The sequence below is a fragment of the Odocoileus virginianus genome, chromosome 15, assembly GCF_023699985.2.
Source record: "Odocoileus virginianus isolate 20LAN1187 ecotype Illinois chromosome 15, Ovbor_1.2, whole genome shotgun sequence".
Lineage (NCBI taxonomy): Eukaryota > Metazoa > Chordata > Mammalia > Artiodactyla > Cervidae > Odocoileus > Odocoileus virginianus.
Genome location: NC_069688.1, coordinates 24,555,607 through 24,582,892, shown reverse-complemented (window position 1 = coordinate 24,582,892; position 27,286 = coordinate 24,555,607). Strand labels below are relative to the sequence as shown.

At 43.4% G+C, this 27,286-nt stretch overlaps 1 long non-coding RNA gene and 1 other non-coding gene across 5 annotated transcripts in view; one reads left to right on the top strand and one right to left on the bottom strand.

Moving 5' to 3' along the window:
• LOC139038463 (uncharacterized) overlaps positions 1-25,905 on the bottom strand; it is a 170,156-nt gene extending 144,251 nt beyond the window's left edge. The window contains exons 1-4 of one of the 4 annotated variants that reach the window (XR_011491465.1): positions 25,692-25,905; positions 23,719-23,839; positions 20,236-20,351; positions 19,424-19,612 (exon numbers count right to left, since the gene is read on the bottom strand). This is a non-coding gene — a long non-coding RNA (uncharacterized lncRNA). Of the gene's footprint in view, positions 1-17,757; positions 17,884-19,423; positions 19,613-20,235; positions 20,352-23,718; positions 24,126-25,691 lie in introns of those variants that run through there. The other 3 variants (XR_011491464.1, XR_011491467.1, XR_011491466.1) reach the window with 3 other exon arrangements.
• LOC139038531 (U2 spliceosomal RNA) lies at positions 1,087-1,277 on the top strand. Its single transcript, XR_011491576.1, has one exon. It is a non-coding gene; the product is annotated as a U2 spliceosomal RNA (small nuclear RNA).
• Positions 25,906-27,286: the final 1,381 nt, after the last annotated feature.

Genomic DNA, 27,286 nt, shown 5'->3' with positions numbered 1-27,286 from the left:
TGGTTCCATACAACTTTTAGGATTGTTTGTTCCATATCTATGAAAAACACAATTGAAAGTTTGATAGAGATTGCATTGAATCTATAGGTTGCTTTGGGTAGTATGGACCATTTAACAATAATTATTCTTCCAATCCAAAGCATATATTTCCACTGATGTGTACCTTCAATTTCTTTCATCAGTTTCTTGTAGTTTTTCTACAATGAGATATCACTCACACAGGTCAGAATGGCCATCATCAAAAGGTCTACAAACAGTAAATACTGGAGAAGATGTGGAGAAAAGGGAACCCTCTTGCACCATTGGTGGGAATGTAAATTGTTACAGCCACTATGGAAATTCCTTAAAAAACTAGGAATAAAACCACCATATGACCCAGAAATCCCCCTCCTAGACATGTACCCTGAGGAAACCACAACTGAAAAAGACTCATGAAGCCTAACATTCACTGCACCACTATTCACATTAGCTAGAACGTGGGGGTAACCTAGATGTCCACTGACAGATGAATGGATAAAGAAGCTGCAGTATGTATATACAATGGAATATTACTCAGCCATAAAAGTGAGTGCATCCGAGTCAGTTCTAATGAGGTGGATGAGCCTAGAACCTATTATAGAGAGTGACGTAAGTCAGAGAGAGAAAGACAGATATTGTATACTAACACATATATATGGAATATACAAAGATGGTACTGATGAAATTATATGCAGGGCAGCAATGGAGACATAGACATTGAGAACAGACCTGAGAACACAGTATAGGGGAGGAAGGAGAGGCTGGGGTGTATGGAGAGAGTAACATGGAAACATACATTACTATATGTAAAATAGATAGCCGATGGGAATTTGCCCTATGACTCAGGGAACTCAAACTGGAGCTCTGTAACAACCTAGGGTGGGAGAGAAGCTGAAGAGGGAGAGGACATGAGCACACCTACGGCTGATTCATGTTGCTTTTAGCAGAAACCAACACAATACTGTAAAGCAAATATCCTTCCATTAAAAATAAATAAATTTTAAAAATATATCTTATAGTTTTCAGAAGACAAATCTTTTACCTCCTGGATTAAATTTATCCCTGGTTATCGCTTCTCGGCCTTTTGGCTAAGATCAAGTGTAGTATCTGTTCTTATCAGTTTAATATCTGATACGTCCTCTATCCGAGAACAATATATTAAATGGATTTTGGGGATTAGGAGTTGGAATAGGAGCTTGCTCTGTCCACTCCACGCATCGACCTGGTATTGCAGTACTTCCAGGAACGGTGCACCCCCTTCGGGGGGATAAAAAAATAAATAAATAAATAAATTTATCCCTGGCTATCTTATTCTTTTGTTGTAGTTGTAAACAGAATTGTAAATTAATTTCTTTGATTGATTATTAGCATATAGAAACCCAACAGATTTTTAAATTTAGTTTTGTACCCTGAAAATTTACTGCATTTATTAGTTCTAACATTTTTTGATGGAATCTTTTGGGTTTTCTACATATAATATAATGTCATCTGCAAAGAGTAACAGTTTTTCTTCTTCCTTTAGAATTTGGATGCCTTTTATATCTTTTTATTGCCTGATTGCTCTGGTCAGGGCTTCTAATAGTATATTGAATAAAAAATGGTGAGAGTGGACATCCTTGTCTTGGTCCTTAGAGGGAAAAGTTTCATCTTTTTGCCATTAAGTACAATGTTAGCTGTGGGCTTATCATATATGACCTTTAATATGTTGCAGTACCTTCCCTCTAACTCATTTGTTGAGGTTTTTTTATCATAATGGATGTTAAATTTTTTCAAAAGCTTCTTCTATAGATGTTGAGATGATTTTTATGTTTCATTTTGTTAATGTATTGTGTCACATAAATTGATTTGCAGATGCTGAACCATCCTTGCATTCCTGGGATAAATCTCACTTAATGGTGGTGTATGATCTTTTGAATGTACTATTGAATTCAGTTTGCTAATACTGTGTTGAGAATTTTTGCAGCTATGTTCATCAGGATATTGGTCTGTAATCTTTTCTTATGGCATCTTGTCTGATTTTGTTATCAGGGTTACACTGGCCTCATAAAATGGATTTTGAAGTGTTCTTTCCTCTTTTATATTTTTATATATTTTGAATATTTGGGAGAATTTACCAGTGAAACCATCTGGTTCTGGACTTTTGTTTGTTGAGAGGTTTTGACTACTGATTCAATCTTCTTACTAGTCATCAGCCTATTCTGATTTTCACCTTCTTTATGATTCGGTCGTGGTAGGTTGTACATTTTTAGAAATTTATACATTTCTATGTTTTCAAATTTGTTGGTGTATGATTATAATATTCTCTTATGATTGTATTTCTGTAGTATCTGTTATAACATTTCCTCTCATTTCTAATTTTGTGTCCTTTTTCTTGGTGAGTCTAGCTAAAAGTCTGCCAATTATATCTTTTCAAAGAATCAGTTCTTAGTTGTATTAATCTTGTCTATTGTCTTTTTAGTTTCCATTTCATTTACTTTTGCTCTGATCTTTATTTCCTTCCCACAGTAAAAGATATTTTAAAGTTAACAGATCACTTGCAACTGCAGTGCCTTATAACAGGTTTCTATCCTTCCTTCCTCAGCAAGCATGTGGGATTACCAGAATTAGCATTTTAATAGTTTCAAGTTCAAGAACTAGGCTGTCAATCTCTCCATCACATCATTGACACAATCATTCATTTTCCTCTTTCGCTGAGAGCTGCTGACTTGTCAGTGTCTTCTCTGGGCATCTCCCTCTAATCCACTTGCCTTAAAAACCCACACCCCTGTCTGTCAAATAATCTAGGATATAATATTACCCTACAGTCTAAGCCTCGAATAAATGCCATTGTAAACTGTGCCCTTACCAGACTGTGATTGCTAAGATTTTTTTTATCACATTCTTTTTCAAAATGACTTCCAAAGAATCATTTTACAAAATAAGTTTAACATTATCTGTGTGTGCTAAGTTTAAGCTTAAGTTGCTTCACTCATGTCTGACTCTGCAATCCCCATGGACAGTAGCCTGCCAGGCTCCCCTGTCCATGGGATTTTCCAAGCAAGAATACTGGAGTGGGTTGCCATGCCCTCCTCCAGGGAATCTTCCCAACCCAGGGATAGAACCCTGATCGCCCGCATTGCAGGCAGATTCTTTACCACTAATGCCACCTGGGAAGCCCTTAACATATCTACAAAGTTCTTACTGTGTTTCTGGAAACTGTACTGTTCTAATTATCCATTCTGCCAGGTGAACTCAGTTTGGTTACCTTCTGCAAAGGCAGAAGTTTTGCAGATTTCCTGCTCACTGTGGCCCTTTGTTCTGTAAACACAGTATCTCAGTTCAATGAGGAAGGGCCCAAGCTCCCACTGTGAGTCTCCTTGATCCAAACCAGATGGATAAGTCAGTTTCTTCAGACATCAGTTTTCTCATGTGAAATTAGGGAGTTCATTATATGATCCCTTAATTTTTTTATGAGTCTAACTCCTGCATCTCTGGGGGTCATATGACCATGACTCAACAAGGACACCTTGATAATGGTTAACCCGGCTCTCACTCTTAAAGGCTTTGTATCTTCCAGAGCTTTCTCTCATAATCTACCTCACAGAATTTTAATAACACTCCCATGAGGTAGCACTGGCAATTCTTTCCTCACTTTGCTAATATTGACCCTGAGCCTCTGAGAGTGACTTGTCCAAGGCGTAACATCCAACAAATAAGCAGGATCTTGATGCAAACCCCAACTCAAAGTTTTAAATTCCCAGCCAGGTGCCCTTTCTACTACACAGTAATCTTCCTCAAAGTTTCTATAAACCACTGCTAAATCAGTTGTACAGAAGACTCTCATTCTCTACTATATCCTTCCAAGTAAAATAATCTGGATACTATCACATGCAGATGTCTTCATTCTGAGATTTTTGTCCTGTGCAGTTAATATTATTTCCCTTAGGAAATGTGACAGACCAGCACCATTTGTTTCTTGCTTTTTAAAAATTTTTAATTAAAGGATAAATCACTTTATAATATTATTATGGCTTCTGCCATACATCAATATGAATCAGCCACAGGTATACATATGTCCCCCTACTCTTGAACCTTCTCCCACCTTCCTCCCCATCCCACCCCTCTGGAGTTGCTCAGTCGTGTCTGACTCTTTGTGACCCCATGGACTGTAGCCCACCAGGCTCCTCTGTCCATGGGATTTTCCAGGCAAGTGTACTGGAGTGGGTTACCATTTCCTTCTCCAGGGGATCTTCCTGACCCAGGGATCGAACCCTGGTCTCCCGCATTGTAGCCAGACGCTTTACCGTCTGAGCCACCAGGGAAGTCCCGCCCTTCTAGGTTGTCACAAAACACCAGCTTTCAGTTCCCTGTGTCACACATCAAACTCCCACTGGCTATCTATTTTGCACATGGTAATGTATGTTTCAGTGTTATTCTCTCAAATCATCCCACCCTCTCCTTATCCCACTGTGTCCAAAAGTCTGTTACATCTGCATCTCCTTTGCTGCCCTGCAAGTAGGATCATTACTATCTTTCTAGATTCCATACATATGCATTAAGTGAAAGTGAAGTCGCTCATTGTGTCTGATTCTTTTCAACCCCATGGACTGTAGCCTACCAGGCTCCTCCATCCATGGGATTTTCCAGGAAAGAATACTGGAATGGGTTGCCATTTCCTTCTCTAGGAGATCTTCCCGACCCAGGGATTGAACCTGGGTTTCCCAAATTGTAGGCAGACGCTTTACCATCTGAGTCACTAGGGAAGTCCAGATATGCATTAATACGTGATGTTTATCTTTCTTTTTCTCACTTACTTCGCTCTGTATAATAGGCTCTAGGTTCATCCACCTCATTAGAACTGACTCATATGTGTTCCTTTTTATGGCTGAGTAATATTCCATATTATCTGATGTCAAGCAAGGAAATCAAACCAGTCAATCTTAATGGAGATAAACTCTGAATTTCACTGAACGACTGATGCTGAAGCTGAAGTTCCAGTATTTTGGTCATCTGATGCAAATAGACAACTCACTGGAGAAGTCCCTGATTCTGGGAAAAGATTGAGGACAGGAGGAGAAGGGGACAACAGAGGATGAGATGGTTGGATGGTATCATTGGCTCAATGGACATGATTTTGAGCAAGCTCTGGGAGTTGGTGATGGACAGGGAAACCTGGCATGCTGCAGTCCATGGGCATGGCGTTCTTAGTCCATGTTCGACTCAAAGAGTTGAACACAGCAGAGTGACTGAACAAAAACCCTCTCACTATGTACCTGATGTGGCCTATCTTCTATGTGTACAGAGAGCTCTCAGGTTCCTCCTCTTCTTATAAGGACATGAGTCCTAATGGATTAGGGTTCCACCCTTATGACCTCATTTAACCTTAATTACCTCCCAAAAGGTCCTACTTCCCTATGCAGATGCATTGAGGGTTAGGGCTTTAAGATATGAATTTGAGGGAACACAATTCAGCATACAGCAAATAATCTTAGGCCAAACCAACATGAGTCAAGACTACCAACTAGCCCAACAAGTTTGACCTCCATTTAGTCACTGGTAGAAAGGTGCTGGAAATCTCAAAAGTGGTCATGGACATGTTTTCAAGAAAAGCACCATCCTTTTCATTTTTCTGGTCTATAAAATAAGAGCTATTTTCTAGGATCCCTTCCAGACTAGTAGACCATGATTACTGACTGCATTTTACAAGATTAATCTTTTAGAATTTGTTGCTCTCTCTGATATATAGCCTATGAAGCAATTATGTCACTGAAAGATAGATCATTTTAAGGGCCATTGTTTTTGTTCTAAAAGGGTTAGTGATTACTCAAGTAGAGTCGCTTCTACCAAAAGCACCCAAATCCTGCTGCTTCTTAGAGTGCTGTCAAACAAGACATTAAAACAGAGTAAGATGCACCTGGGAGATTTAGAAAAGGCCAATCCCTCTGGCATGGTTAGCTTGCACCACAAGAGTATTTGTGAACATTTTTCCAAGGTCATACTCTTATTCAGTTTCCAAAAGAAATCCTAGTCTTAACACATGTAAATCCATGGCTGATTCATGTCAATGTATGGTAAAAACCACTACAATATTGTAAAGTAATTAGCCTCCAACTAATAAAAATAAATGGAAAAAATAAATAAATAAAACAAAACTCCCTATCAGTAAAGAATCTCCCTGAAATGGAGGAGACTCAGGTTCGATTCCAGGGTCGGGATGATCCCCTGGAAAAGGAAATGGCAACCCGTTCCAGTGTTCTTGCCTGGAAAATCCCATGGACAGAGGAGCCTGGCAGGCTACAGTCCATGGGGTCACAAGCGCCGGACAACTTAGCAACTAAACCACCACCATTCAGTAAAATATGAACTGAGGAGGAGCACCGAATCCCAGAAGGCCAGAGCTGCCAGGTTGCTTCTGAAATGACTCGTTTCTGACTTTCACATCACAGATGAGGACGCTGAAGACCAGAGATGTGCCGTGAAGGGCCTGGGATCCCACGGGTACATATTAATACTAGAAAAGCTTGCCTGACACAGACAAGAGGTATGTTTCTAACTGGTCCAAAAGCAGAATTGCTCCAAATCAAAACCAGCATCAGGGAGTCTTTGGTTATGTCCCAGCCAGGGTTTGAAGTCTCTGTTTCTGGGACAGCGGTGTGCACAGAAAGACCTGGGGAGCTAGTCAGAAAGCAGATTCGGATTGGGTGGGTCTGGGTGGGGTCTCAGAGTCTATTACTAACCAGCCCCCCAGGTATCACTGATCATGCTGGTCTGAAGATGACAGGGAACAGAAAGGTTCTAAGAGCAAACTCTCATTTCCCCAGAATAACCCTGTTTCTGTGACGGATCCAGGTGCTCCAGAAGCACTGGTACTACTGCCATGTGACAGAGGAGGATAGTAAGCATGAGTTCAGTGAATTGCCTCATGCCACCCAGCCAGGAAGGGCTGGAGCCAGGATCACCCAGAGAACCAAACTCTAGCCAGTCCTCTTAACTGTTATCTAACCCTTAGGTTCTTAAAAGCAATCCAAAGAACTTCCCTGGTGGTCCAGTGGCTAAGAATCCATGCTCCTAATGCAGGGGGCCGAAGCTCAATCCCTAGTAGGGGAACTGGATTCCACACACTGCAACTAAAGATCCCGCATACTGCATGGAAGTCAGAAGATCCTGCATGCCATAACTAAGACCCCAGGCAGCCAAATAAACAAACATTTAGGGCTCCTCTGGTGACTCAGTGGTTTGAAAAAAAAGGAAAAGAAAAAAAATCCACCTGCTAATGCAGGAGATGCAGGTTCTATCCCTGATCCGGGAAGATCCCACATACTGTGGAGCAATTAAGTCCCTCCTCCACAATTACTGAGCTCTAGAGTTCAAGAGCTGCAACTACTGAAGCCCTCGGGCTTGAGCTCCATAACAAGAGAAGCCACCACAATGAGAAGCCTGTGCACCGCAACTAGGGAGTAGCCGCCACTCGCCACAACTAGAGAAGAGCCCTGGAAACAATGAAGACCCAGCACAGCCAAAAGTAAATAAAAATAAATTTATTTTTAAAAATAATGAAAGCAAGAGACATTTTTAAAAATAAATATTTAAAAGCAATCCAAGATCACCTCCATGCTTACACATGTCAGCTTTTAAGGCTGAGTCATTACGACCATATTTTATATATGTAGCTATTAAAATATATTCATAAAAAGCAGAAAAGAAAAAGTGGGGCCAGTGCCCACGAGATAATGTTAAGTAAAAACATCAGAATACAAACTATATCAGACCAGGCCAGGCCCGCTGATTACCTGGCTCCATCACTCAAGCCAACGCATTATGGCAATAGCAGGAAAGACTTTCCCTTCTCTTTTTCCTCCTCCTCCCAGAAACCATCCCAAAGGGAGTCTTCACTCTAGCCCCAACTCCCACAACAAACACTTCAGAAAGTGGGGTCTTAAGGGGAAAAAGGCTTGACACAGAACAAGTCTCAGTACATGGGAGAAAGCTGGCCCACAGCTCCCAGCACCCACAATTTTCTCTTATTCATTCAGCACATAGCTATTGAGAACTTGTGCCATCAACCACACCAGACGTTAGGACACGAAACAGCCAAAAGTCCCTGTGCTCATGAAGATTGCATTCTAGTAGGAGAAGCTGACAATAAAAAACAGGGCTTCCTTGGTGACTCAGTGGTAAAGAATCCACCTGCCAATGCAGGAGGCACAGGTTGGATCCCTCATCCGGGAAGATCCCACATGCTTCGGGGCAATTAAGCCTGTGCACCACAATTACTGAGTTTGTGCTCCAGAGCCCAGGAGCCTCAACTACGGAGCCCACACGCAGCAACTCCTGAAGCCCAAGTGCCCTACAATGAGAAGCCCACACCCTGCAGCTAGAGAGCAGCCTGCCCAGCAGCGGAGACCCAGCACAGCCAAAACTAAAGAATTGTTCTTAGAAACAAGCATAGGAAATAAGCATACTATATTGTACGTTAATAGATGATGAGTATTATAGAAAAATAAGAGGGGCATAAGGAGTGCTGGGGTGGAACAGACTGCAGTAGTCATTAGGGTCATGAGGAAGAAGGGGACACTGGAGAAAGGGCTTGAAATGAAGGAGTTAATTGCACACGTCTGGGGAAAAGACATTGCAGGCAGGTGGAACACCATGTGCAAAGGCCCTAAAATGGAAACAGATCACATCTGGAATGTGTAAGGAGAAGCAGAAGCCACTGTACCTGCAGTGAAGGATTTAATAGGAGAGGAAGCCAGGGAGGTAATGGGTGGGCAGAAAGTCTGATCTTACAGAGCCCCTCAGGTCTAGAGAAGGACTTTGGCCTTTAAGGGAAGCTGGGAGTCTCTGAGGATTTGGAGCAGAGAAGTGACGTGATCTGACTGATGTGCTGAACCACCTCACGCCAGTCACTCTCTGAGCCAACTGAGAAGTGGGCAGAAGCCTGGGGACCAGTTACAAGGCAGCTGCAATAACCCACGCAAGGGGCACTGGCAGGTCAGACTAGAAGGGTAACAGTGAGGTGGTGAGAAGTGTAATAAGACCTGGGTCTCATGATTTCTCGAAGGCTTAGAGGTAGAATGTGAGGGAAAGAGAGGAGTCAGGGATGTTTCCTGCACTTGGAAGAATGAAGTTGTCCTTATTTGATACAAATAACTCCAAGGGGAGCAGACTTGAAGGCCAGATCCAGAGTCTGCATTTAGACAGGTGATGACGGAAGTGTAGACACACAAGAGAGAGGAGTGACTGCATGGGTCTGGAATTCAGGGATGTGGGCCAGAGACGTCCACATGGGAGCTGTGAGCACATGAGACCAGATGAGGTTTCCAGGGAAGGGAGTCAAATTGAGAAGAACACGCGCTGTAGGGTCTGAGTCCTGGGTGCATCCACGAAGAGAAAATGAAGCAGCAAGCATCTGGGAAAGAGTGACCAGTGAGTGAGGTCAGAGGGAAACCAAGGAGTATGTGAGGGCCTGGGAGTCAAGAGAAGAAAGTGTTTGCTAGACGAGAGTCATCAAGTATGTCAACTCTGCTGAAAGGTCAAGTTAGACCAAAGCAGAGAGTTGAGCTTTAGATTTAGCGAAGTGGAAGCCATGGGTAATGTTCGCAGCAGTTTCAGGGGAGAAAGGCGAGGAAGTTTTACCTACTAAAAGGATAGGAAAACATCAATGATAAAATGAGGCAAGGAGAGAGGGAAGAAGTGATGGCACCTTTGGCATTTAAAGCACAGACTTGTGTGTAAGCCAGGCAGAACTGTTCTGTGTGTGCACAAGCCTTTATTTTCTCATGACTCAATAGACTATGCTGCTAACTTATTCTTTGTTCTCTCTTCAACTCCATCCTGAATACAGCTTAATCTTTTAAGTGAAAGAAAAAATAATAATAAAAGGTCACCTACCAGCTAGTAAGCCATCCCTCATATGAAACCAGGACTTAATTCATTACCTGAAAGCCATGCTTGCAACATTAACCTTCAACTTGAGGTATATTGTTTCAACAGTACATTTTTGCTTTTGATATTGTTGCCACACCTTTGGAACAACAATATGGGGAAATGCACACTATTCTTTCTCGGTGTTAGGTCCAAAGAGGCCAGATTTCTACGTTTAAGGCTAAGCACCCTCTTATCACACACTGTCTCCCATAAAATCATCTATTGCCAGTATTCCTGCCAAGTTACCCATTTAGAACCATCTTGTTCTTTCTCACACAAAGCCATATGTGGAATGCAGAAGAGATGATCTACTTAATCTCATCAGAATAATTTCTTTATCTCAAAAATGGAAGGTCACCTCAAAAATGTCCTGAATAGTACCAACTCATTAGCAATTACCAATTGCTTATTTTTCCAGTTGGACCAGAAGATGAAATATTTTCTAAGAGAGTACCTAAGACATGATAATTTATACTGCTTATCTTCTGCTTCGTTTCAACTTGATGGAAAGAACTATCATTAACTTCTATGGCTAAAAAATAGAAAAATTTCAGTAAAGCCTCCTTATTTCAGATCCAACTGCTTTGAAAATAACAGTAATTAAACCTTGATTGAAGATTACTTTTGTAACATGTTTGAAAAGGGAGCACTGCAAAGAAAATTAATAACATAAACAGTGTTTAGGAAAGACATCTAACTCACTTAAAACATAACGTGTTTCAAATATAATCTATTTGTTAAAGGAGACCTATCTGTACACTAACAGTACAGAAAGGCAGTATATATGTTTACATATGACGGATGTGTATTCATGAGTTTTGTCATTTCACCATTTTTCTAAATTTAAGAGGTTGTGTTGTAATTTCTGATCTATACACACACACACACTCACTCACCTACAGTCATGTAAGTATATACAAACAACTCACCAACCCACACACTTTATCTGCCAATGCACACACCCACGAGCAAGTAGGTTTCCCAGATAAAAAAAATAAAATCACCAATTTATTGTGGTGGTGGGGGATCCACAGCTCCCTCTATCCCTGAGTCTTAAATGGACTACTCCCCATACTGCTTTTTCACAATTATATAATTGCAATTTTAGCTGTGTGAAATTAAAAGAAAAGAAAATGTTATTTCTTGGCTAAGAAGTAATCTATAAAAGAGATCTGCCTCTTCTACACACCAGGTAGATTTCCTTACCAGGGCAGATATGATCAGAATCCATGCTTAATAAATCCAATACACCAAGATTTATTTACTCGACTTGAAATAAATAATCAACTTTCTTAAAATATCACTTTTAGGTGGGTTGTATAAGCAACCTGCCGAAGATGAAAACCGAAGGCAGTCCCTCCCAAGATGTTAGGTTTGAGAGGCGTATATTAGGAATCTTCCCAGCCCAAGACCAGCAGATGATGAAACCTGACAGATTGGCTGGCATTCTCTCCCCATTCTGGGTGCCTGTCTCATGCAATCTGCTCCCACGGGGCTGAACCATTGCCTTGTTCTAAAAACACCAACCACACACACACACCACCTCCAATCCTGGAAGCTGAGAGCTCTCCACTGCAGTAAACACTTGTTCTCTGAAGTTTTCTTAACTGAACTTTTAGGATTCATACTGACCACACATGTACCAAATGCACAACATTCAGAAAACCTCCTCCACCGCTATCCCACAGGAGTTAAAAAGCACTTGTTAACAAACATCTTTGGAGTACCTGCTATGATGCCAAGCCCTGTAACAGCTATTAAAGATGTGAAGCTACATCACAGGCTGATTCTCTCTTTGAGGAGATGGATGTGAAGGTGAAAAACAATGTCACAAATGTGATACCAACAGTATAAGAGGGGAAAAGGCACCTGCATGAAATGGTGTGAGAGAAACCACCCTGGAGAGGTTATTTTTGACCTGGGTCCATAGGACAAGAAGGAGGTAACTGAGGGAGAAAGGCAGGTCAAGTGTTCCCAACAGCAAAGCCCTGAGATCTCTCTGGGAAACTGGAGACCTTGAATCAGAAGGGCAAGAATACTGAGCAAATGTGATTAAAGCGACGGGTTGGGCAGGATGCAATTCAAATGCCATGCTTCTGTGTTATACTCAAACAATAAGGAACCATGAATGCCTTTCAGGCAAGGGCGAACAATCAAGTTACATAAAGATAACTGCGGCAGTTTGGAGGATGGACTGAAGTGGAGTGAGGAGATCAGGAATTGAAGGGGAACGCATGCTTCTGTTCGTGCTCAGTCATGTCCGACTCTGACACCAAGTACTGTAGCCCGCCAGGCTCCTCTATCCTTGGGATTTCCCAGGCAAGAACACTGGAGTGGGTTGACATTTCCTACCCCAGGGGATGCTCAAAACCCAGGAATCGAACCCAAGTCTCCTGTGTCTTCTGCGCGGGCAGGCAGATTATTTACTGCTGAGCCACCAGGGGAGCCCTGAAGGAGAACCAGGTCTATGCAAAGGGAAACGAGAAGCCGAGGGGAGAGTTATTCCCGAAACAAGCTGAACAGGACTCGGGGACCTTTGTGTGACAGAGGTTAGAGAGACACAGGAGCACAGGATGAATCCAGTGATTCCAACGACAAGTGACAGATGAGACAGACCTCCAAGACTCACACGCGGGCGTGCAGGAGGAAGAGGGCAAGCTTGCGTGAAGACGTCTGCCCAGCACTGGCTCTCCTGTGGGTCACCTGAGCGCAGTAGGTGAGGGAGGAGCCAGGGGTGAACAGGGGATTGAGGTCAAGCAACTAACGCTAAGGCCAGGAGTCGCTGATGCTGCAGTTAAAGGCAGAGACAGAGACAGGAGGGAGGTGGTGGCCCTATAGCGAGCGGATGTGACAAAATGACATGGATTTTCACATGATATGGCAGCTTGTGTGGAAGAACATGATCCAGCTGGTGAGAGTGGCCCCTGGGGCAGATGTTTTGCAGTTGGCTAAGTCAGAAGCCCTAGTGGCTCAGAGGGTAAAGAATCTGTCTGCAATGCAGGACACCCAGGTTCCATCCCTGGATCAGGAAGATCCCCTGGAGAAGGGCATAGCAACCCACCCCAGTATTCTTGCCCGGAGAACCCCATGCACAGAGGAGCCTGGCGGGATACAGTCCATGAGGTCACAAAGAGTCAGACACAACTGAAGCAACTTAGCACGCACATAGATCACAATACATCATTCACCTTACTTTATCTTACTTACCATATAGACATTTTATTCATCTCACATCACCACAAGAAGGGTGAATATAGTACAATAAGACATTTTGAGACACAGAGAAAGAGAGAGACCACATCACAAGTTTTATTACAGTATATTGTAATAATCACTCCATTTTATTATCCATTACTGTTACTAATCTCTAAAATATGCTTAATTTATAAATTAAACTTTATCATAGGTAGGTATATAGGCTTCCACAGTAGCTCAGATGGTAAAGAATCTGCCTGCAATGAAGGAGACCTGGGTTTGATCCCCGAGTCAGGAAGATCCCCTGCAGAAGGGAATGACAACCCACTCCAGTATTCTTGCCTGGAGAATCCCATGGACAGAGAAGCCTGACAGGATACAGTCCAGGGGGTCACAAAGAGTCAGACATGACTGAGTGACTTTTACTTAAGTCAAGAGCCATTCCCAAACCTCTTCTTCCCAAAGCCGGATGCTCATTTTCCCAGTATTGCTTTTAGTTTGAAGTGGTAAACAGTGATAGGGGAAGTCCACTGGGAGCCGATGGTAAAGCTCACTTCTCTGATGAAAGAAACAGACGTAGCTGGAGCAGCACCCCCTCCGCCTCGCTGTTTGCCTTGAATGAGGACATGAGGCCTAGAAGTTCTTAGAGCCAGCTTGTCACCCATGAGATGGCAAAAAGTATGTTAATGACAGGCTGGGGGGATGAAAAGATAGGACACTGTCTAGCCCTGGACTGTGGGAAACCCTTAGGCAAGAACCAAACACAAACCATACTAGAAGAGGAAAATCAGACTACAAATGAGCCCAGAGGAGGGACATACCAAGGCATATGCCTGGCATATGGTAGGTTGTGAAGAACATGGTTCCATCCCTGGAGGTACACAGCTCTACTAACACCCGGGGACTCTTCGGGGGACACCAGCCATCTTAGAGGGGGATGCCTGACTCTGAGGAAAGCCATGGGTCCACTGGAATCTTTCATCATCTGACTTTTCAAGTTTAACAAGACAGGAATCTCAGAATGTCTAACTTCAGCCAGGTTTCATCTGGAATGACTAACTCCCATGGCAGGAAGGTGGGCACTGGATAAGAAGAACCAGTCAGCTTCACAGCTCCAGCGGAAGCAGTCTTACAAGTCTTACAAGGTGGTATGGCCTCAGCAAGCTTTCCAGGTGGAGAAAGATGGCCCAGCAGCTTAGAAGGCCCACAGCTGGAGGAAACTCGCCATCTGAAAAGCGCTCATAGAACTTCCCATGATAACCCAGTTTTCTAAATTTTACTGCAGCCTCATCTTCCCCTGAATATCCCTTCCCTACACCATCCCCTTCTGTACTTCCACTTCCCTGCACAAATTCAAAATGGAAAATAAATCTAATGATACTTTATATGGTCTTAACAAATAACAGCCCCCTCAAAAAATATATATGCGTGGCTTCCCAGGTGGCACCAGTGGTGAAGAACCCACCTGCCAATGAAGGAAACGTGAGAGCTGGAGATTCCATCCCTGGGTTGGAAAGATCCCTAGAGGAGGGCATGGCAACCCACTCCAGTATTCTTGCTTGGAGAATCCCATGGACAGAGGAGCCTGGCAGGCTACTGTCCATAGAGTCGCAAAGAGTCAGACATGACTGAGGTGACTTAGCATGCCCATGTATATGAAATGCATACATATACCAGAATCACATGGGAAAAGACTTAAAGTTAAATTGCCATCAAGCAGTGAAGGTCTCTGTAGCACGTGAGCACTGTTGTATTTCCAACACTGAGATGAATTTTCGATCCTTTATATAATATCTAAGTATTCCATTAAGGAAGAATGACATTTTCAAATGTTAGTCCTGTACATATAATTTCAAGAGAGTCTTACTAAATTGTTGGAGAAGCTAATCTAATTGTCTATAGACCAAGTATAACGTTCAGTTAAAATCGCATTTAACACTCAACCTTATTACCAGAGAGGAAGGGTGAAGAAAGAGATAGTTAGGGAGTTTGGAATCCACATGTACACACTGTTATATTTAAAATGAATAACTAACAAGGTCCTACTGTAGACCACAGGGAACTCCACTTAATGTTATGTGGCAGCCTGGAGGAGGAGGGAATCTGGGGGAGAATGAATACATGAATATGCATGGGTGAGTCCCTTCACCGTTCACCTGAAACTAACAACATTGTTAATCGAGTATGTTCCAATATAAAATAAAAAGTGTTTAAAGAAAGAACAGAGAATTAAAACAAGCTGTTATGAAAACAAAACACTCTACCTTGGTGGCCTCGCACCCATGACCTGGTGGAGAGGAAGCCCTAACAAGACACAGTGTCACCTACAGACCACACACTAAAAATAGTCTTACTGTCGATTTTAAAAGCATGTTCAGGCAGACGGGCTATATCGCCTTGAAACATGTAATTTATTTCATCTGAACTGACCTTTAACATTTTTGAAGATTTCACTGAAGCACAGTGGGGATAAAAAAATTCTGAAACACTGGCAAGGCATCCTGCCTCTTTCCTTTCTTTAAATATATCTTACATCTCTATTATAAGAAGTTGTGTTAAATTGTATTCACTCAACTCATTAAATATATATTTGTTGGGCACCTACATGGGCCAGACCATCTGTCTGGCAATAGGATTGAAGTGATAAACAAGTCCAACCCGGCTCCTTGTCCTTTTAAGATTACAGTGTTTCTAGAATCTGGCCATTTTTCATCACCTCCACCAGGAGCAGCTTGGCCAGAGCCACCTGGGTTATTACTGCAAGAACCTGCACACTGGGCACTCTCACTCTTCCGTCCCCACAGTCTCTCCTCAGTGGAGGACAGAGGGAGCCCTTTAACCCAGCAGCCCCCAGCCTTTTCAGCACCAGGGACCGATTTTCATGGAAGAAACCAGTGCGCCAAGGGGCAGGCAAGAGATTTATCATGCACTCTATTTCTATTATTATTACACCAGCTCCAGCTCAGATCATCAGGCATCAGATCCTGGAGGCCGGGGACCCCTGGTGTAACCTAAGTCAGATGATGACCCAGCTTTGCTCTAAACACCCAAAGCTTCAGTCTGTTCCAGAGTAAAATCCAGAGTCATTGGTGCACCTCCCTTTCCCAACTGCACAGCCTCCAAATCCCCATCAGCCATACCAGCCACGCTGCCCTCTTGTTCCTCCTCAAATCTGACAGGCCTCGGGGCCTCTGCACTTGCCAGACCCTCTGCCTGAATGCTCCCCTTCTCAAGTACCTGCATGACTCACTCTCTCCGGGCCTTCACTCAAATAGCCCCTCTCGACCACCTCTCATAAAATCGCGAGACACCATCCCTTCACATTGACACCCATCCTCCCCCCGCCCTGTTCTACTTCTCTCCAAGGCACTTGTCACTATCCAACACTCTACATGCAGGTGTTTGCCCGTTTGTTGACTGCTGTCCTCCCCAATTAGATTTTAAGCCCCATGAGAACAAGGACTCGTTTACTGCAGAATCTCCAGAGCCTAAAACAGTGTATGTCTGCTATCTGTGGAGTCAACTCTCACACACTTTCCCCCTTACTCTCCAGGACCCTGCTTCCTGGGGACAGGAGAGGAGTCAGATGTGGGATGCCTTCACACAGATCCCCTGGGTCAGGACAAGGGAGAGCTTTTCCTTCGTATGTTTGGGGCAGAGACGACATCATGGGTATGTGACCTGCAGGCTAGTCACAGAGGGCTCCATGCTCAGAGGGGCCTTGTGCTTGGTTCAGTGCTCTGCGATCACTGATTTGAAGTTCTTAATCATCTTTGAACCAGGGGACCTGCATTTTTATCTTGCATAAGACTCCACAAATTATGTAGCTGGTCCTGAAAGACAGAAAATTCTCAGAATGCACAACCCTTGGGGCAGGTCATGGTCACCAGCTATCCCGTCACTACTAATGCAAGGACCAGAGCTTGGTCCCTGAGGCCCATGGGATCTTCACTCCCTTCAGATTAGGACAGTGAAGCCCTTTGGCAGGTCACGGGATTGTTCCAGCAGTTCTCTCCTCTGCACCTTTCTCACCCCCAGGTCTTCCTCCCTGCAGGCCACAAGCTGGAATTCCCCACCACTAATGTCAATGTCAGTGAATGGCAAGAGAGAAGCCATAGCACAGTCCCTTGAATAAAACTGTAAAATTAGCGACTATAGAACTTCGCATTTAAAATAGAACAGCTCCATTCCAGCGGGAGAGAGAGATGGTTTATGATGTTGGCTTAGACGCTGACGGGAAAGGGTACTGATCTCAGGAAAGGGTGAACGCTTAGGGACATGTGGTACAAAGTGGAGGGCAGTGCCAAAAGGTAGAAAGCACGTAAAACACCTCTGAAGACTTAGCAAGGGCTTTGTCTCAGCTCGGGGAACCAACGAGTGCCTCCTTGTGCTGTCCTGGTCTTGGCAAGAGAAGTGGCCGGAGCAGACAGTGTTCCGGCTGACCCCTGCTGGCTCTTGAAGGAAACGTCCATGCACACAGGGCTGGCAAGGCCTCCAAGAGTTTTTCCAGAATGATGGATGCACACACAGCAAGCCAGACCCCCGGGTGTGTGTGTCAGGGGGCCGGGGCAGGGCGGGGAGGGTGCGCGGGGGTGCTAAAATAAGGGTATGGAACACTTTCCAGCCTATTTCTCTTACCAGAGTAATGACGTGGTAATCCATATAGACACAGGAGAACAGAGAAGCTCATGTTTTAGAGAGGGGCTAGAATGTATTATCTCTTTGAGACCCGTAAGTAGTGACTAGAGAGCTACAGTTTGCGACCTGGAACAGAAAAGCATCAACCTTTTAGGATGCTAACTTTGCTTCTCAGTTTCCTTCTCTCCTGCTTCCCCGAGTGAAGGCAATCACAAGAAATTGCCACACAAAAAGACACATTTTGCATCCAAAGTAGTTACCAGCAACACAACATTGTAAATCAACTATACTCCAATCAAAATTAAATTTTAAAAAAATGTAGTTACAAGTAAATTCTCTCTCTGGTCAGCCCAGCAACATTAAACACAGGGTGAAATTTAGATCTCATTTTCATGATAGCCAAAGAAATGTAATTGGACAGTTTTTTTTTTTTTTTTGCAGAAAACCATTTAAACCTTTTTAGGATGGAACAAGAAAATTTATATAACCTTATCTATGACACAAACTCATTTTCAATTTCTTTCTAAAGTTTTCTGAAAGGCCCTGCTTCATTTACATCTGAAAAGCACCATTTCATAAATACAAATTTGGTACTGCCTCACTACTAAACTTGAGGAAATAAAGGCACAAAGACTCATGCTCCTAGGTAAGATCTGCTTTTTAAACATATGAGGTAGACTAATAAGTCTACATCTGCCAAAAATCCATTCTGTAAATATTTATCAATATAAACCAGAAACTTTTTAATGTTTCCTCTTGAACTTTGCTCCCTCGAGCTGGAGCGATTATACTGAACCCATCAGCATCCAATGCAATGGTTCTGCAATTTTCACCTAAGGACCCAATCAACCTGCCCTCAGGTGTTTACCAAGCACTCAAAAGTAGCTTCAGGCTCTGTGTTCAAATTGATTCCACAGGAGAACACAATTAAGTACTAAAGACTATGGTACATGTATTTTGGGAATTCAAGGGAGGAAAAAGGCCTGTGGTAGAGGGGACTTAAGTGGATGAAGACAAATTTGTTCCTGAAAAATGAGGATTCAGACTACCAGGGGAAAAAAAGAGAAATTAGTGGTAGGGGTAAAATCTTTCAGAGAAAGACCCATAGAAGAACGGACACAGGAGAGAGATGTCTGAGGCCAACTATTATTTTGAATATTAAACAATGTTTACATCAAGGTGAAGATAAACTATGCCTTTTCTCCGGTAACAATATGGAGGCAGCATCTAAAAAATCAAAGGAGGTTCTTGCCCAGGAGAAGCCTCTAGCCACGTTTGGAGACATAGCTGTGGTTGGTCAGGAAGTCTCACTTTTCACACCCCTGTGCAATATAGTAATCCCCCTACATAAGAACGAGTTCCATTCCGAGAGCACGTTTGTCAGCTCAATTTGCTCTGAAGTCCAACAAGGTTAGACTTGGTACCCACGTAACACAATTGGCTATGTAGCGGTGTGCTGTGCTCCATACAGTGTACTTTACAAAGTACACAAAAGCACCACCGCTTGTAGAGGATTCACACTCGTGACAATGGATGCCAGACACACGAACTGACCTTTAAAAGCTCACAACTTGAAGGTTCATATGTACAGGACTAACTGTAGAAAGCAAGCAGGCCAGAAGCAAGAACCACAGCGTGAAACAGCAATGTGATTGAGGCAACTTACCTCAGGTTCCTCAGGATAAGCAGGCTGCGGTGAAGTACAATCTCACTTCTTAACGACATGCATGAGCTTCAGTCACATCCAACTCTATGTGACTCCACGGACTGTAGCCTGCCAGGCTCCTCTGTCTGTGGGGATTCTCCACACAAGAATACTGGAGTGGGTTGCCATGCCCTCTTCCAGGGGATCTTCCTGACCCAGGGATGGAACCAGAGTCTCTTACATCTCCTGCGTTAGCAGGCAGGTTCTTTACCACTAGCACCACCTGGGAAGTCCTTTCTTAATGACAGCAGTTCTTGAACTTAATGGCAAGTAGGCTACACCTGAGCACTAGTCAGAATGTAGCCTGCAGGCCCCACCCCCCAACATATTGATTCAGCAGCTCTGATTGTGGTTTAGTTATTGACATTTAAAAACCTTCTCCCGCTCCTTCCCACCAGGTGATTGATACAGATGAAGCTAGGACTATACTTTGTACTGCTCTGTGAACTGTCTCCCCAATCCATTGGTCAACTCTGAGCAAACTCATTCATTTCCAATTTAGTTTTGTAGACCATCAAGAGCTTTCACCAACCAACTTTGGAAGAGTGTCTGAGATGCTTCCATCTATCAGTCTTCTTTCATTGAGAAGCACTCAAGGTTTCCATCAAAGAATCTGAGAGATGCTATTATGAACTGAATGTTTTTGTCCCTGCAACATTCATACATTGAAGTCCTAACCCCCAATGTGACAGTATCTGGAGGTGAGATCTCGGAGAGGTAAAAAGCTTTAGTTGAGGTCACGAGTGTGGGACTCCCATGATGGGGTTTCCTACCTTATAAGAAGACTCCAGAGCGCCTTCTCTCTGCTTTATGAGGACACCACAAGAAGACAGCTCTCACCAGAACTGAATTTGCTGGAACCTTGATCTTGGATTTCCAGCTTCCAGAACTATGAGAAACAAATGTCTGTTATTTAAGCCACCGGTCGAGGCATTTTGTTATAGCAACCCCGCTGACTAAGATAGATGCCACATTTCAAAACTGAAGAGTGAGATGGCTGTGCTATAAAACGTGGCCTAAAAACATGTTCCCCCACCTCTGTCCTTTTCCCAGAACAATCTATGTCAGAGGAAACAGGCTAGCTCGAGCAAACAGGTTTCACTTAAAATATGAATCATCTTGGACCTCAGCCTAATTCATAACTAAATAAACCTGGCTGTTTGCATTAAGCTATGGTTTTAAATACAAAGGCAGAAGCCTTTGACTTTCTAGATGGAAGAGTAGATTATAGCAGCTGCAGCAGTTCTGGTGATTAATTGGAACCAGTGGTGATGGATTTGGGCTAGGGAGGCCTCCACGTAGGAGGCAATGAGCAAAGGATGCCTGAACTGACTCATTTGGTCAACAAAGGCTTTCTAAGTGCCTACCACATGATGGGCTCCAGAGTCCCAGTCATGGACAAAATTGGCCGTGTTTTCACTACATTCTGGAAGCCAAAGAGGGAAGGTACTTTTCATTGGTAATAAGAGCTGGAAAAGACTCTGAGAACTGGGAGAGACAGAGTGATTGGGGGGTAGGGAGTGGCTTCTTTAGAGAGGATGGTCAGGGAATGTGTCTCTGCAAGACTGACATTCAAGCTAAGACTAAACATCAAGAAGATAGATCCAGGGAAAGAACAGTAGATGTGAGACAGGCTGGGACCTGGCACCCTTTGCCGCAGTGCTTGCACCTGGACACCTCTCTTCTCTAGCAACAAAATACAGAGAAACTATATGGGACTAAAACTAACTAGCAGTTGGGGTAAATTCTGGACCCAAAAGATACAAAGAGACCAAAAAACCCAACCGCCACTTTTGAAGAGTCTGTAGCAAAAAAAAAAAACAGTGCTGGAAGCAAAAGCAGGGTACTGAACATGCCCCCTGCACACAACAGCACTTAAGGGGTGGGCACAACACCCAAGCCGCCCCTCCAGCCCGACCCCTGGACACAATCTGACCCTCACCCCATGCAAGGAACAAGCTTGTCCCCCCTCGGAGAGACAGCATACAAAAAAAAGCAAGGCCATCCGTTGTTTGTTCTCACTCCCCGCTGCGGCAGCAGGGGTCCCAATAAAGCCTTGCCTGAATTTCCTGTCGTGCCTCTGATGAATTTTGATTGATTAAGGAGGCCAAGAGCCCTGGTCCATAACAAGTAAATCCCAGAGACCGAAAGGAGCCTGGCATGTTTGAGGAACAGGAAAAGGGCCACTGGGGCTGGACCAATTGAACAAGATGGAGGAGAAGCTGAAAAAGTAAACAGCATCCTCGGGAAGTGGGGCAGGCATCATTACTTCTGCTGCAAAGGCAGAGAAACAACCCCACGTTAACATTCCTGAGGGGAGAAATCTTTGGTGTTGTGGGTGACTGCCAGGCTCTGCCTTACACATTGACACAGTGAGTAACTTGGGTCCTTCATATTGCTGATTTCAATCTTGAGAAGCCCTCGTCTCCCTTAACCCCTTTCTCCTCCTGTTCAATTTCATGCCTGAAATGGTATTGAAAAGGCAGGTTCAATACTCTGGCTTTCCAGCCACACAACCCAGGTTTTATTTTCACCTCTGCCGCTTTCCAGCTGAGGCTAAACAACCTGAGCCTTGTTATTTACATCTGTAAAATGGGGGAGGGGACACAAACACCTTACAAAATATGTAAGTATTTGCCAGAGCAGCAGACACAATATTTAGTGCATACAAATGCTATTCTTATCCAATAAGCGTCATTTAATTTCTCTAATTTAAGACACTGATACAAGTTCAATAGAAAAATCTCTCTGAAATAGTTACACTAAGTTATTGGTCATTTGTATTTTAGTGTGAATAAGCCTGTAGTTCTTTCCCAAATCCCTTCAAAGTTGGATGAAAAAGAGGAATTATGAAGGAGAGAAATTCTAGATGTCAGAGGAACCAAAGGAAGGAGGAAAAAATTAGATGAGTGAGGAGGGCCACACCTCTCTCTTTGAGGATTTATATATTTTCACAGTGTTTAAATTCTTTAAAAATTATTAATAAAAGAATCAAGCCTTTATTTCCCATACATTGCAGGGTAACCAAATGCTGATGAGAGAAGTTTCTCTTTTCAATGAAAAGTATTGTAGTTAAGCCATAAGAAGAGGTGATAGAACTAAGATATTACCACTCAACAACCTCTTCTCAGGTCGCTCAGCAGTGAAGAAGCTGCCTGCCAAGGCAGGAGATGCAGGTTCGATCCCTGGGTTGGGAAGATCCCCTAGAGGAAATGGCTACCCACTCCAGTATTCTTGCCTGGGAAATCCCAGGGACAGAGAAGCCTGGCGGGCTACAGTCCATGGGGTCACAGAGTCGGATACGACTTAGCAACTAAACCACAACAAGCTAATGGTCGAGGTAATGACCCTGAAGGGCGGCTCGCACCACAGAAGTATTTCATGCCTCCTGACAGAAGTGTCCATGCCACCACTTATGAGGTATTTCTGCCCTAAACTCGAGCCCAAAACCTTTAGCTCTAACTAACAGTTTTCAGGAACTATACAGAAGAGAGGAATATGTTAAAAATCAAGGGGAAGCAAAATCCAGGCTATCAAAAACCCTCTTGGGAGAAAAACCCAGTTTCTTCAACAAATACATTGTGAGGAAAAATAACACGAAGGGAAACCTACATATTAAAAAATAGATTTAAGAGGTACCTCAACATAAGAGCTTATCAAAAGATCCTGATTCAGAGACACCAACTGTAAAATTAAAAGCTGATGATAAAACGAGAGAAATTTGACTGGATATTTGATAATAAGAAATTTTTTTTAAAAGAAATTATTGCTCATTTTTAGGTGTGATAATGGTATTGAGGTTACTTTTTAAAGAGTCCTCATCTTTCAGATATAACGATTTATATATCTACATTTATATATATTTATAAACATATTTTGTGTGAAATAAATTTTAGAATATCTAAGATTTGCTTCAAATTAATCCGGTGGGGGGGCTGTTTTTTTGACTAATAACTAAAAATAAGAAAAACTAAAATCAGAAATATCTGATTCTGTTGCAACTTTATCATTTTCCTTAAGGTTCCTGTTCCCTACACACATTTTACTGGTAATCAAGGGCTCTGGGAGTTAGACATTAAAGCATTTGACGCGGGGCATGATAATAATGACGATGACTAACATTTCTTAATAATCTATACATTTGACTAAAATCAGTCCAGGAACATGCTAGGCCAAAAAACTGATGCAATCTCCCTGGGAGAAGGGGAGGAGGGCCCCATGAGGACCAGAAAGAAGGTAAGGAAGGAGTCAGTCACCGTGAGCTGCTCACATTTCTGTTTCCCCCAGATTGCTGTGAGCTGCTGAAACCAGGGAACCACGTTTTATTCATCTTCCCCTTCCCCGGTCCAATTACCACATCTGGCAAGTGTAGCATCACTAATTGAGGAGGAAGGTAAAACGCAGAGATACAGAGTAAGGGAGGGATTCTGATATCTAAAAGCGGGTGGGAGAGGGAAGCTAAGACCAGTCACTTTTGACTTGCCACAGAACAGCAAAGGAACATGACTCCCCTCAATCTACTTGAAGAAAACCACAAACCAAAAATGTAAGAAAGTCCATAACCAGAGGAGGCGGTCTGTGACCTGAAACAGGTTTCATCTTGCTTCTGCTCATCCCCTGGTGAGTCTGGGCAGTAAAGGACTGTGATGGAAACAAAACCTGCACCCACAGGAGGCAGCAAAGATCTAAGAGATGTGAAACCCAGATCAGTAAGGTGGGGCCTCAGCACTTCCTGCTGGGAACTTCCAGCCTTGGCTTCAGGGTTTACCTCTCACGGGACAACAAAAAGTGCCTAAGTAGCTTTTTGGAAGAATATGGGGAAGCAGTAAATCAGTAGCAGTGTGGGAGGGATAAGCTCTGCTGTGATGAAGTGATAGCGGATACAGTGGAGTATCCCGAGTGGAAAGTTTTTCATATAAACATCCTGAAAACTTACACTTAGTTAAACCTCATGCCAAAATGTTCTGCAGGTTCCCTCTCGACACACGCTTAGAGCCATGTACCTGCATTTTAAAGATTAATTCCTAGCCCCACAGCTGCTCAGAGAAATCACCTGAAAGCACTTTAAGTGTCAATTTATTATTGAAGGTCTCCTCCCTGGATTCCTAAATGTTGTCTCCAACCCAGGCCATCAACAGCAACAAGAACAAAAAGTCTTCTTGTGAGACACTGAGGTCCCTGGGAATAAACCAGTGTTGATCAAGTTAAATGCAGAGCCACTTAGACACAGACCTTGCAGCTTGCTTTGAAACCCTGAGCCCTGTCCCCGGCAGATACAGAGCCCTCACCCCCTACCCTGACCCCCGCTCTGATGCAAGGAGGGCCTGCTTTCATACAGACTAAATGGGCTTGAGCAATACTTCTGACATGTCTGCAGAAACGGACTTTCCCTTCACTTCAGGTGCACGGCCTCCACCCCTCCTCCCTTCTCATTGTGTGTAAATAGTGATGGGCGTGAATTTGAAGAAACTTGCCCTCCTTGATTTTTCTCTTTCCGGTTGTCCCCAGTTGTCCTCACCCCATAGCCCACACCTCAAGGTTAAGACGCACCTGGGACCCTTCGCTGTAATGCTTGCACCTGCACACATCTCTGCTCCAGGAGCAAAATACAAAGAAACCATATAAGACTAAAAATAACTGTGTGCATGTGTAGTTGGGGCAAATTCTGGACCCAAAAGATACAAAGAGGGGACCCCCCCAAAAAAAAAAAAACCCAACTGAATCTTTTGAAGAGCCTGAAGCCAAAAACAGTGTCAAGAGCAAAAGCAAAAAAACAAAACAAAAGGCAACAAGAAACAGAAAATCCTTCCAGAGAAGAGGGAAACCTCACAACTTTTTCTGATTAGGATTCAGAGTACTATCTTTCCCTGTCTTCTCATCTAATTTTTCTAGACTTGGGAAATATGGAGTGTCATGAACAGAGGATGAGGCCAGACGGTGGAAGGTCTGGGCAGGCGCCTGGTAGACAAGGGAGGTTGTGTACTTCTTACATTTTCTAGAAGGAGAGTCTGCTGCTCCAGGGGATTTCCTCCTCCAGAAGAACTTCCCAACTCAGGAATAGAACCCGTGTCTCTTGCATCTCCTGCTTTAGCAGGTGGATTCTTTATCACTCAGCCACTTGGGAAACCCAGCCTATGAAATTACCCAGTCCATAAAACTAACAGCACCACCCGCCCCCCGCCACCAATAAAAAGAAAAAACAGCCCCAATACCCCGAGTCCACTCTCACCTTCTGAGTCTGCATTCTGCCTGTGGGATATGTATCTCTCTAAATAAATTTGCTTCCACTTTACTCTTGAATTCTCTCCTGCACATAACAAGGACCATCACATGGTGGCCTATCCCAGGAACTTGCCCAAGACCCAGGACATGACTATTCTCTTGCTCCCTCTTCTCCTGCGGCACTGCCAGATGTCAGGAATCTGAGAAGTGACCAGCTCTGAACCCAGTGGCCCAGTGTAAGGGCCTAGAAACCGGACACCGCCTGACTTGGAATCCCTACTCCAGCACTTGGATGAGCTCCCACATTTCTGAGTCTTAATACTCTAATTTGCAAAATGAGACTCATACCCTGGGAAATCTTGAACAACAGCACAGGGTGGTTACTGTGAGAATTCAAGAAGAGGAAGTGTGGAAAGCACCTAGAACTGTGGCTGGGCACTCTCAGAATTAAATCATTTTCTGTCTCCCTTTCCTTCCTGCCTTCCTATTATTTCAGTCTCTCCTTTCCCAGTTACGCATTTGGCCTCACTCAACAAGGAAATCCTCAAACGCCACTGAAAGTTTTCAGCTGACATTGCAGGATATTTGGTTTCTGAACAGGGCAGATCAACATGATACTCAAATTTGACTTCTTTCTGGATTCATTTGTCTAGCTCTAGAATATGAGACACCCAATAACATATGCCAAGTCTATATGATTATTCTTTTACCAAGAGAAAATTGCTTCTTCATAAATGATCCTGAGGGGGTTACCTTTTTGTTATGCTTAAAATTTCAAATACAAGCACAGAATGCTATAAAATACTTCTGTGAGCCCATATCTAGCTTTTTTTTTTCCATTTATTTTTATTAGTTGGAGGCTAATTACTTTCCAATATTGTAGTGGATTTTGTCATACATTGACATGAATCAGCCATGGATTTACATGTATTCCCCATCCCGATCCCCCCTCCCACCTTCCTCTCCACCCGATTCCTCTGGGTCTTCCCAGTGCACCAGGCCCGAGCATTTGTCTCATGCATCCAACCTGGGCTGGTGATCTGTTTCACCCTAGATAATATACATGTTTCGATGCTATTCCCTCGAAACATCCCACCCTCGCCTTCTCCCACAGAGTCCAAAAGCCTGTTCTGTTCATCTGTGTCTCTTTTTCTGTTTTGCATATAGTGTTATTATTACCATCTTTCTAAATTCCATATATATGTGTTAGTATACTGTAATGGTCTTTATCTTTCTGGCTTACTTCGCTCTGTATAATGGGCTCCAGTTTCATCCATCTCATTAGAACTGATTCAAATGAATTCTTTTTAATGGCTGAGTAATATTCCATGGTGTATATGTACCACAGCTTCCTCATCCATTCGTCTGCTGATGGGCATCTGGGTTGCTTCCATGTCCTGGCTATTATAAACAGTGCTGCGATGAACACTGGGGTGCACGTGTCTCTTTCAGATCTGGTTTCCTTGGTGTGTGTATGCCCAGAAGTGGGATTGCTGGGTCATATGGCAGTTCTATTTCCAGTTTTTTAAGAAATCTCCACACTGTTTTCCATAGCGGCTGTACTAGTTTGCATTCCCACCAACAGTGTAAGAGGGTTCCCTT